Source organism: Nicotiana sylvestris, chromosome 5 (genome assembly GCF_000393655.2).
Source record: "Nicotiana sylvestris chromosome 5, ASM39365v2, whole genome shotgun sequence".
NCBI lineage: Eukaryota > Viridiplantae > Streptophyta > Magnoliopsida > Solanales > Solanaceae > Nicotiana > Nicotiana sylvestris.
The window spans coordinates 133,025,027-133,037,490 of NC_091061.1; positions in this window are offsets into that span (position 1 = coordinate 133,025,027).

The following is a 12,464-nucleotide window of genomic DNA, read 5'->3' on the forward strand; positions in this document are numbered from 1 at the left end:
TTGATTTAGTTTGGTATTTATTTATCGTAAAGGCCTTGTGATCTAGATTATTGATTTGACTATGTACATTGAGTGTTTGGTACTAATATAGTAAGATCGGGCTGCACGCCGCAACAACAGGTGTAATAAGGGAGGATTAATATGGTGGAATAAGGCTAAATATGTTTATACGATGGGATCGAGTTGTACGCCGCAACAGGTGGAATAAGGGTATATTGATATGGTGAAATAAGGGTAAATTATGATACATACATTGATATATGGTGGAATCGGGTTGCGCGCCACAACATATTTATATTATTACTGATGTTGATATTGATACGGTGAAATAAGGGAGGATCTTATGTCGTCTGATGGAATCGGGTTTCGCGTCGCAACAATATATATGTATCTTTTACTCGAGCTGTGTTGGCTCCAGTATTTGTTTGAACAGTTAAAGATTGGTGTTCTTGTACGGTGCTGGTTCATTCTTGAGGATGTGGTTATCATTTCCAATTACCTGTTTAATTCTGTTCAGTATTTCTATTATGGTGTCATTATTTTATATACTGCGTACATGTTTTAGTGTAAGTGACCCGCCTTAGCCTCGTCACTACTTCGTCGAGGTTAGGCTCGGTACTTATCAGTACATGGGGTCGGATATAATAATACTATACTCTGCACAGTGCAGATTTCGGAGTCGGTCCCAGTGGCGACTACTAGAGGGCTCGGATTGGACAACCACGGAGACTTGAGGTACAGCTGCCCAGTGCCCGCAACTCCTGAATTCCCCTTCCTCTTATTATCTAGCTATGTATTTTTATTCAGACATCTTTCTGTTTATTTCAAATCTTTATATGTTATATTCTAGCAGCTCGTGCACTTGTGACACCAGGTTCAGGGAATTGTAGTAAATTTTTTGGTTGGTTTAGTTTCCGTATATTCGCTTAAATTATTTTAGTTATTTCAGTTCTTCCTTATATAGCTACTACTTAAAATGTTAAAAGGAATAAATTGTTCTAACGTTGGCTTGCCTAGCAAGTGAAATGTTAGGCGCCATTACAGTCTCGACGTTGAGAAATTCTGGATGGTGACAAATAGAAACATTAATACGGCCGATAAGAAGTAGAAATAGTAAAACCATGTCCAAATAGAAAGTATTCTCATAGTAACTTCGTAATTAATATTGAATATATGATATAATATCTAATGAGTAGGGTGTTAAACTTATTACTATTGAAATATGAATAATCGACTAAATATAAAGTATAAGAATTACGGATTTTCAGATATCCAAAATTTGAAGTACCAAATCCAATATCCAATCTGAAATCTAAAAACTTTAAAAATTAAATCCAAAATTCAATCCGTAATTTGAAATCCATACCATAAATCTAAAAAATTCTGATTCAGTTTGAATTTCGGGTATGCTCAAACTATGCCACCCCTGTTGTTAGTTTCAATTTTTATCGTTTCTCATTTTTTTGTCGTTTTTATTTTATTAAGTTCTTTATTTAAACTTATCTTGATAATGTGCTTAATCATATGAAGATTCTAAAGTTTATGCAATTTTAAAAGAAAGAAAAATTAAACTTTATAAAATCGACAATGGTGTCGTAGTTTAATTGACCTTGTGATTTAAAAAATGTGTTATGCTATGATATACTTAGGAAATAATTCCCTTGTATATATACATAATAGATTTTGTATGATTGCGTGATTTAACACAAAAAAAATAAAAAAATCTTAGTCTATCTCTCAATCATATAACACGACAACTATTGTCAGTATAATTACTAAAACATAATAAAATTTATTTAATGCCAAAATTTATAAATACTCGCATTGTGCGTGCATAGATATTGTCAACTTGGCTAAATTTTGGTCCAAGCAAATAAAAAACTTTAATAATTTCTAAAGTCAATTCTAAATTGTGTCTAGAATAAACTAGTCTATTAAGTTCGTTTTGAATTGATTTTTTGGAGTTATTGATTTTTAGTGAACTCGCCATTCACAATTCATTACGAATAGACTTTACAAATGATGAGTATTATAAAAATAGCTTTCAGTCTTAATTTCATCAATCTTTGAAGTTAAGCTAAAACTTATTTTGATGAAAATTATCTTCTCGATTCTAGTATTAAGGAAAAAAATTGGAAAAAAGTTGTGTCTTATGTCCTCCCGTTCAGACTCCTTAATTGTGTCAAATAATGCATTCACTGCCTTGATATATATAACGTTTTACAATCGTTGAAGATTTGACATATTAAGATTGAAGATTTTCTAACTAATACTAAGAAAGCTCAATCAATAAAGATCAGCTTTTGAAATGACCTAATAAAATTATTTTTCCATATGAGATTGACAAAAAACTAGCAAACATATAATCAACAATGATAAAGAATCTATTAGGGAAGCATGTGAAAAGTCTGCCAAGATGTCAAGGTAGATTGACAAAGCTAGAAAGAGACTCCTTATTAAGAATTTAATATTCGCGGTACTTATAATTTTCTTTTGAGTTTAAATTTGATTTTTTTGGGGTTAAAATTGTTAAAGAACATTCAAAAAGTATATGTATACTTTACAAATAATGTTTAGCAGAGACCTAGACACGTGATCCTTTTTTTCTCAAAGCCAAACTTGATATCCATTTTATCCTTCATTTACTGTAATTGTGTTTTTACTTTCTAAAAGATTATTTAGCACACCTCAGGTAGATAAACATATAAAATTTAAGTAATCTACTATTTTGGATATCCAAAAGTAAGAAATGATCTCCTAAGAATTTACAATTAGAAGAAAATGAGCTTATGTATATTTTTTTGTGTTTTATTTAGAAATCTCTTTTATTATTTATTACTTATTTGTAGGTATTGGTCATAAACAAAATAATACTTGTAGTAGATTACAAAATCAAATGCAAAAAAGTTTCAAACTTTTGCTATTTGATATATTTGGCTCAATAGAAATAATAATTCTTTCGGTAACCTATGTAGCCAACTGTCCCTAAATATGGTTATCATGCGTTTGCATGGAATACAAATAATGTTCCAACTCTTCACGTTACACCCCTCCCGCTTCAATCATCATAATAAAGTGACTCATGTCCACAACATCTAACATTGATTGTGTCTTTAAGGATAAGTGTATAAAAAGGAAGCGTTGACGGAATTTTTAGAAACAATCATGGGGATTGGATTATGGAATTTTGCAATTTTGCCGATGTCTCTCCTTCTTACATGGAGCTACTCACCCTTAGAACTGGGCTTCAATTAGCTTGTGAAAAAAAATTCTTAGGTTTAGAAATTGAAACTGATGCTATGGATATCATTCGCCTGCTTGGCGTTGTCACTTGTTTACTTTATACTAATTTGGTTACTAAGTGCATGTCACTACTGAAGAAACGGGGGAATCTACTGATCTGGCATAATTTTAGGGAAGGAAATAAGATTGCTCACTTTTTTGCTACTAAAGGATCCAAGCAAGCAAGCAACAACTCATTGTCTCTTTGGACGTACCCTCTTGCTGCCTTTTTGAAACTTGTCCATGAAGATAAAATCGGCTTTACTAGCTCTAGACTTGTATCTACTAATGTTCTTAATAACTTGGCTGAACTTGAAAATCCTTTTGTTACTTGTAATTCTACTGTTTACAACATTATGACTGTTACTACCAGATGTAACGATCCGGCCGGTTGTTTCATGAGTTATCGCTCTGTTTTCCTCATTTCTGCTTTTTATTGGTTTTTTCAGCTGTATTATATGTTATCCGGTTGATTGGTTCGGGTTCGGAGAGGTTTTGGTAAGGTTTGAGACACTTAGTCTCTTTTGAGTAAGCTTAAGTTGAAAAAGTCAATCGGATGTTGACTTATGAGAATAAGGGTTCGGATGTGAATTTCGATGGTTCGGATAGCTTTGGGGGAGATGATTTGGGACTTAGGAGCGTGATCAGAATGTTCTTTGGGGGTCTGGAGTAGATTTAGGCTTGAATTGGCGAAATTAGAATTTTGGCGTTTTCCGGTTGATAGGTGAAATTCTGGTATAGGGGTCGAAATGGAATTGCGGGAGTTTCAGTAGGTCCGTTGTGTCATTTGGGATGTATGTGCAAAATTTCAGGTCATTCGGACGTGGTTTGATGGACTTTTTTTTTATCAAAAGCGGAATTTGAAAGATTTTGGAACCTTAGGCTTGAATTCGATGTGATTTTGTTGATTCGATGTTGTTCAAGGTGTTTTGAAGATTTGTATAAGTTTGGATATTGGTATGTGACTTGGTTGCGCTTTTGGTTGAGGTCCCGGGGGCCTCGGGGTGATTTCGGATGTTTGGCGGAAAGTTTGAAATTTGGAAGTTGCAGTTGAAGCTAAGTCTGATGTCATAACCGCACCTGTGGCTAGGGGACCGCAGGTGCGTGCTCGCAGAAGCGGAGATGGAGCCGCAGATGCGGCCAAAGAAGGGATCAAGTGGAACCGCAGAAGCGACTAAAAGAGTGCACCTGCGGTAGTGCAAGTGCGAGAATGTGATCGCAGATGCGGACATGGACCTTTAAGTGGAAACCACAGATGCGGTTGGTTGCCGCAGAAGCGGTACTGCAGAAGCGGAAGTAGACCGCAGGTGCGAAAAGCCTGGGTCAGAAGGTATAAAATATTTCCTTCGCGATGTTTGATTTATTCTTCACCATTTTCATGCGGGTTTGAGCTTGAGGGAGCTATTTGAAGAGGGATTTCAAGGGGATTTCATAGAGGTAATGAGGGAGAGGATGCCCAGGGTTTCTTGGATAAGTGTCAGAGGATTCTTCGCATAACGGGTATTCTGGAGACCAGTGGTGTAGCATTTACTACTTTTCAGTTTTCTGGAGTTGCCTTTACTTGGTGGGAGGCTTATGAGAGGCGTAGGCCTGTTGGTGCAGCGCCCCTTACCTGGCAGCAGTTCTCTATTCTCTTTCCGGAGAAGTATGTGCCACAGTCTCGCACAGAGGAGCTGCACAGGCAGTTCGAGCAGTTGCGTCAGGGATATATGACTGTGACACAGTATGAGATGCGATTTTCTGAGTTAGCTCGTTATGCGGTTTGGTTGGTTCCCACGGATCGAGAGAGGATCAGGAGGTTCGTTGATGGTCTCACATATCAGCTTCGGATTCTTATGAGCAGGGAGAGAGTGTCAGGTGCTACTTTTGAGGAGGTTGTTGACATCGCCCGCGAGATTGAGTTAGTTCGTCGCCAGGAGCGAGAAGAGAGAGAGAGGCCAAGAGGCCTCGGGGATCTGGTAGCTTTGGTGGTGCTCTTTCGAGGGGTCAGTTTCAGTACGACAGAGGTCGTCCATTTAGGCAGGATCGGTCAGCCCGCCCAGGTTATCGCGGGGCATCATCGGGTCATGGTTTTCACAGTTCTCATCAGGGCTATTCATCCATCGGTGCCCTTCCAGCCCAGAGTTTGTCCCGTGCTCTATCAGTTCAGGGCTCTTTTATGCCAGGTGCATCTGCTAGTCATTCCGGTGCCAGGGGTCCCCTTCAATCCCCGTCTCTAGTACCGGGGAGTTGTTATGAGTGTGGAGAGTTTGGGCACATGAGGAGGCAGTGTCCTCATCTTCTTGATGGTTCGTCCCAGTAGAGGGGTCAGCCCTCGACTTCAGCTCCAGTTACTTCACCACCCGTTTAGGCAGCTAGAGGTTGGGGTCAGTCAGCTAGGGGTCGCCTTAGAGGGGGAGGTCGATCATGTGGTGGTCAGGCTCGTTTCTATGTACTCCTAGGTAGACCAGATGCTGTTTCTTCAAATGCGGTGATTATATGTATTGTCTTAGTCTGTCGCAGAGATGCCTTTGTGTTATTTGATCCCGGTTCCACTTTTTCATATGTGTCATCATACTTTGCTCGTTATTTGGATATGCCCCTTGAGTCTCTTGTTTCATCTATTCGTGTATCTACTCCAGTGGGCGATACTATTGTTGTGGACCTTGTGTACCGGTCGTGTGTGGTGACTATTGGGTCTGGAGACCTGAGTGGATCTTTTGTTGTTATGTAATGTGGATTTTGATGTTATATTGGGCATGGATTGGCTATCTCCGTGTCGCGCTATTTTGGACTGACATGCTAAGACAGTGACTTTGGCTATGCCGAGTGTGCCACGGATCGAGTGGCAAGGTTCGACTGATTTTGTCCCCAGTAGGGTGATTTCATTTCTGAAGGCCCAACGTATGGTTGGGAAGGGTTGTTTGTCCTACTTAGCCTTTGTGAGGGATGTTGGTGCAGAGACTCCCAGTAATGATTCTGTTCCGGTTGTGAGGGATTTTCCCGATGTATTTCCTGCAGACGTGTCGGGTATGCCACCGGATAGGGATATTGATTTTGATATTGATATGGTGCCGGGAACTCAGCCCATTTCTATTCCATCGTATCATATGGCACCAGTAGAGTTGAAGGACTTAAAGGAGCAACTTCAGGAACTCCTTGATAAGCGGTTTATTCGGCCTAGTGTGTCTCTTTGGGGTGCGCCTGTCCTATTTGTGAAGAAGAAGGATGGCACGACGAGGATGTGCATTGATTACAGGCAGTTGAACAAAGTAACAATCAAGAATAAGTACCCTTTGCCTCGTATCGATGATTAGTTTGACCAGCTTCAGGGAGCGAGAGTGTTCTCCAAGATTGATCTCCGTTCAGGATATCACCAGTTGAAGATCAGGGACTCGTATATTCTTAAGAGAACTTTCAGGACCCGATATGGTCATTATGAGTTATTGGTGATATCTTTTGGGCTGACCAATGCCCCCACAACATTCATGCATTTGATGAACAACATGTTTCGTCCTTATCTTGACTCGTTTGTCATAGTTTTCATTGATGATATTCTGGTGTATTCGCGTAGTCAGGAGGAGCACGGAGTATTTGAGAGTTGTGTTGCAGAGATTGAGGGAGGAGAAGCTTTATGCAAAGTTCTCCAAGTGCGAGTTTTGGCTCAGTTCAGTGGCATTCTTGGGGCACGTGGTGTCCAGTGAGGGTATTCAGGTTGATCCAAAGAAGATAGAAGCGGTTAAGAGTTGGCCCAGACCGTCCTCACCTATAGAGATTCGCAATTTTCTTGGTTTGGCGGGTTATTATCACCAGTTTGTTCAGGAATTTTCATCTATCGCATCGCCCTTGACCAAGTTGACTCAGAAGGGTGCTTTATTCAGGTGGTCAGATAAGTGCGAGGAGAGCTTTCAGAAGCTCAAGACTGCCTTGACCACAACTCTAGTATTAGTGTTGCCATCCGCTTCAGGTTCATATACTGTGTATTGTGATGTATCGATAGTTGGTATTGGGTGTGTGTTGATGCAGAAGGGTAGAATTATTGCTTATGCTTCTCGCCAGTTGAAGCCCCACGAGAAGAACTACCCTGTTCATGATTTGGAGTTGGCTGCCATTGTTCACGCGTTGAAGATTGGAGTCATTATTTATATGGTGTGTCTTATGAGGTGTTCACTGATCATCGTAGCCTCCAGCACTTGTTCAAATAGAAGGATCTCAATTTGAGGTAGTGGAGATAGTTGGAGCTGCTAAAGGACTATGATATCACTATCTTGTACCATTCGGGGAAGGCCAATGTGGTGGCCGATGCCTTGAGTAGGAAGGCGGTGAGTATGGGGAGTTTGGCGTATATTCTAGTTGGGGAGATATCTCTTGCAGTTGGTGTTCAGGCCTTGGCCAATCGGTTCGTGAGGTTGGATATTTCGGAGCCTAGTCGGGTATTGGCTTGTGTTATTTCTCGGTCTTTCTTATTTGATTGCATTAGAGAGCGCCAATACGATGATCCTCATTTGATTGTCCTAAAGGACAGAGTTCAGCATGATGATGCCAGAGATGTAACCATTAGTGATGATGGGGTGTTGAGGATGCAGGGCCGGATATGTGTGCCTAATGTGGACGAGATTCGAGAGTTGGTTCTAGAGGAGGCCCATAGCTCGCGGTATTCCATTCGTCCGGGTGCCACGAAGATGTATCAGGATCTGAAACAACATTATTGGTGGAGGAGATGAAGAAATACATTGTGGGATTTTTGGCTCGGTGTCTCAATTGTCAGTAGGTGAAATATGAGCATCAGAGACCAGGTGGCTTGCTTCAGCGGATGGATATTCCAGAGTGGAAGTGGGAGAGGATCACCATGGACTTTGTATTTGGGCTCCCACAGACTTTAAAGAAGTTCGATGCTATTTGTGTGATTGTGGATCGGCTGACCAAGTCCGCGCACTTCATTTATGTGTGTACTACCTATTCTTCCGAGCAGTTGGCAGAGATCTATATTCGGGAGATTGTTTGTTTGCATGGTGTCCCAGTTTCCATCATTTCAGATAGGGGCACTCAGTTTACTTCGCAGTTTTGGAGGTCTGTGCAGTGAGAGTTGGGTACTCAGGTTGAGTTGAGCACAACCTTTCACCCTTAGACGGACAGGCAGTCTGAGCGCACTATTCAGATATTGGAGGACATGTTGCGTGCTTGTGTCATTGATTTTGGAGGGTCACGGGATCAGTGTCTACCGCTCGCAGAGTTTGCTTATAACAACAGTTAGCAGTCGAGTATTCAGATGGCTCTATATGAGGCTTTGTACGGGAGGTGGTGTAGATCTCCAGTTGGTTGGTTTGAGCCGGGCGAGGCTAGGCTATTGTGTACAGACTTGGTGCAAAATGCTTTAGACAAGGTGAAGGTGATTCAGGAGAGGCTTCGTACAACGCAGTCAAGGCAAAAGAGTTATGCTGACAGGAAGGTTCGGGATGTGTCCTACACGGTGGGTGAGAAGGTTCTGCTGAAGGTTTCACCCATGAAGGGTGTTATGAGATTTGGTAAGAAAGGTAAATTGAGTCCTCGATTCATTGGGCCTTTTGAGGTGCTTTGGAGGGTTAGGGAGGTGGCTTATGAGCTTGCTTTGCCACCCAGCTTGTCGAGTGTGCATCCGGTATTTCATGTTTCTATGCTCTGGAAGTATATTGGCAATCCGTCTCATGTTTTGGATTTCAGCACGGTTCAGTTAGATGATGATTTGACTTATAGTATGGAGCCAATGGCTATTTTAGACCGTCAGGTTCGAAAGTTGAGATCAAAGGATATAGCTTCAATGAAAGTGCAATTGAGAGGTCGGCCCGTGGACAGGCTACCTAAGAGACTGAGTGGGAGATGCGAAGTAGATATCCTTACCTATTTGAGGCTTCAGGTATGTTTCTTGACTCGTTCGAGGACTAATGTTTGTTTAAGAAGGGGAGGATGTAACGACCCGACCAGTTGTTTCATGAGCTACCGCTCAGTTTTCCCCATTTCTGCTTCTTATTATTTTGTTCAGCTGTATTATATGTTATTGGGTTGATTGGTTCGGGTTCGGAGAGGTTTTGGTAAAGTTTGAGACACTTAGTCTCTTTTGAGTAAGCTTAAGTTGGAAAAGTCAACCGGATGTTGACTTATGAGAATAAGGGTTCGGATGTGAATTTCGATGATTCGGATAGCTTCAGGAGATAATTTTGAACTTAAGAGCATGATTAGAATGTGTTTTAGGGGTCCGGAGTAGATTTAGGCTTGAATTAGCGAAATTGGAATTTCGGCGTTTTCCGGTTGATAGGTGAGATTTTGGTATAGAGGTCGGAATGGAATTCTGAGAAATGCAGTAGGTTCGTTGTGTCATTTGGGATGCGTGTGCAAAATTTCAGGTCATTCAGACGTGGTTTGATGGACTTTTTGATCAAAAGCGGAATTTGAAAGATTTTGGAACCTTAGGCTTGAATTCGATGTGATTTTGTTGATTCGATGTTGTTTGAGGTGTTTTGAAGATTTGTGTAAGTTTGGATATTGGTATGTGACTTGGTTGTGCTTTTGGTTGAGGTCCCGGGGGCCTCGGGGTGATTTCGAATGGTTGGCGAAAAGTTTGGAATTTGGAAGTTGCAGCTGAAGCTAAGTCTGCTGTCATAACCGCACCTATGGCTAGGGGACCGCAGGTGCGGGCTCGCAGAAGCGGAGATGGAGCCGCAGATGCGGCCAAAGAGCGATTCAACTAGAACCTCAGAAGCGGCTAAAGGAGCACACCTGCGGTAGTGCAGGTGCGAGAATGTGATCGCAGATGCGGACATGGACCTTTAAGTGGAAACCACAGATGTGGTTGGTTGCCGGAGAAGCGAAAGTAGGACCGCAGGTGCAAAAAGCCTGGGTCAGAAGGTATAAAAGATTTCCTTCGCAATTTTTGAGTTATTCTTCACCATTTTCATGCGGGTTTGAGCTTGAGGGAGCTATTTGAAGAGGGATTTCCAGGGTATTTCCTAGAGGTAATGTTTTTGTACCCTAAACTCGTTTTTATGGTGTTATTTCACTGATTTGACTCGGAATTTATGGGAATTAAGTGTTAAAAATTGAGGGATTAGGGCTTGATATTTGAGAGCTTTGAGTGGGGATTTGAGGGGCTATTTGTGGTCAGATTTTGGTACTTTTGATATGAATGAACTCGTGGAGAGATAAGGATTCCATTGATGTAAATTTTGTCGGATTCCGAGACGTGGTCCTTTGGGTCGGGTTTGGCCAATTTAGTGATTTTTGGTATAATTTGATTATTTTCGCATGAGCTTCGTTCCCATAGCATGTTCTAATGTTATGATTCTGATTTTGGGTAGATTCGGCGCGAGTTGAGGTCGAGGCGAGAGGCAAAGGCATCGTGGAGTAGTATTTCATCCGGTTTGTGGTAAGTAACCATTGTAAATTTGGATCTGAGGGTACAAAACCTCGGTATTTCGTATTGTTTTGATAAATGAGGTGACGCACATGCTAGGTGATGAGCATGTAGGCGTGCACCGGTAGGGATTGAGACTTGCTCCGTCCCGTAGCGACTATTAAGCCCGTACTTGATTTGAAATCTTATGATATCCCGTATTTTAGAGATTGACACTATATTTTGGGTTGTATGCCATATTTGGGGCCTTATGCCGACCTGTTTAGACCCTTAAGGACATTTCTACTATTTTCCTCACTCTATTTGATTAAAAGCATATTCTCAGTCATGTTTTACCTGTTTATTTATTAAATCTGGTTTTATCCCTCTACCTCTTAATATGTGAAAACTGTTTGGGTTGATTTTCCCTGATTTCCACTGTTATACTGGAGTGGCTGTGAGGTTAATGACTAAGAGAGGTTGAGGACCTAATGGTGAGGATTATATGTATATTTCAGATCAGATTGCACGCCGCAGCTATAGTTAGTATATATATATATATATATATATATATATATTATGGATCAGGCTGCACGTCGCAGTGATACTTATATGGATCGGGCTGCGTGCCGCAACGATATATATATATTGAATCGGGCTGCGCGCCGCAACGATATATATATATTGGATCGGGCTGCGCGCCGCAGCGATCTGACGCTTGGGGTGTAGGAGCCCCTCCGGAGTCTGTACACCCCCAGTGAGCGTAGTCGATTATAAACTATGGATCGGGATGCACTTCGCAGTAGTTATTATGATTATTGCTATTATGAGATACTATTGAGCCTGAGTGCTGAGTGTGAGTACTCTTTGACTAGAGTTGAGTCACGAGTGACCGAGAGACTTGCCCGAGAGTCTATATCTATGAGTGATATCTTTCCCGAGGGGCCCATTTATGATATTTTTGCTGATTTCACTCTTCTTTTATAATGAGCCTCTGTTGAAAACTGCTAAGTAAATGATTTCTAATATTTCAATTGAAAAATGAAGTTTTTATGAAGTAACAAGCTTTTAAACTGTTGAGTTTGGTTTGATTATTTGTTGCATACTCATATATATATATATATATATATATATATATATGATTTTTTAACTGCTCGTCACTGTAATCAGACCTTATTTACTTTAGTTACTTACTGAGTTGGCGTACTCACGTTACTCCTTGCACCTTGTGTGTAGCTCCTGGTGCCCGAGCGGCAGAGTGAGGGTCCCCAGCATTTGTCGGAGCTTACCAGAGATTGCAAGGTAGCTGCACGGCATCCGCAACCCTATTTTCCTCCTTCCTATCCCCGTTTTCCGCACATTTCGATGATTTAAATACTTCTTATGAACAATTGAGACTTAATTCATGTTAGAAAAATATTTTTATTAAAAGAGATTTGTGGTAGATATTTGATTGGGTTGGCTTGCCTAGTATTGTGATAGGCGCCATCACGACCGGGTAATTGGGGTCGTGACACCAGTGATCCCAATGGGACTCTAGATTTATGTAATTATACTATCTAATGAAGATTTCGTATTCCTACCAAAAAATAAAAATAAAAAACTCTTAAACATATTCGATCCACTGCCAAAAAAATCCCATATGGTTGTAAAGAAAAAGAGAAAAATAATTACTCTTCCACGACAATGCTATTTAGTGAAATTGAAAATGTTATATCCACGTTACATATAAGCTCATTCCTTTCTACATTTGCATATGTCCTATAGGAGAAATGACCTGGGGGGAAGAAAACTTGTTGACCTGTTTGTATCCTTTTATAGCAAAGGTTTGGATTAT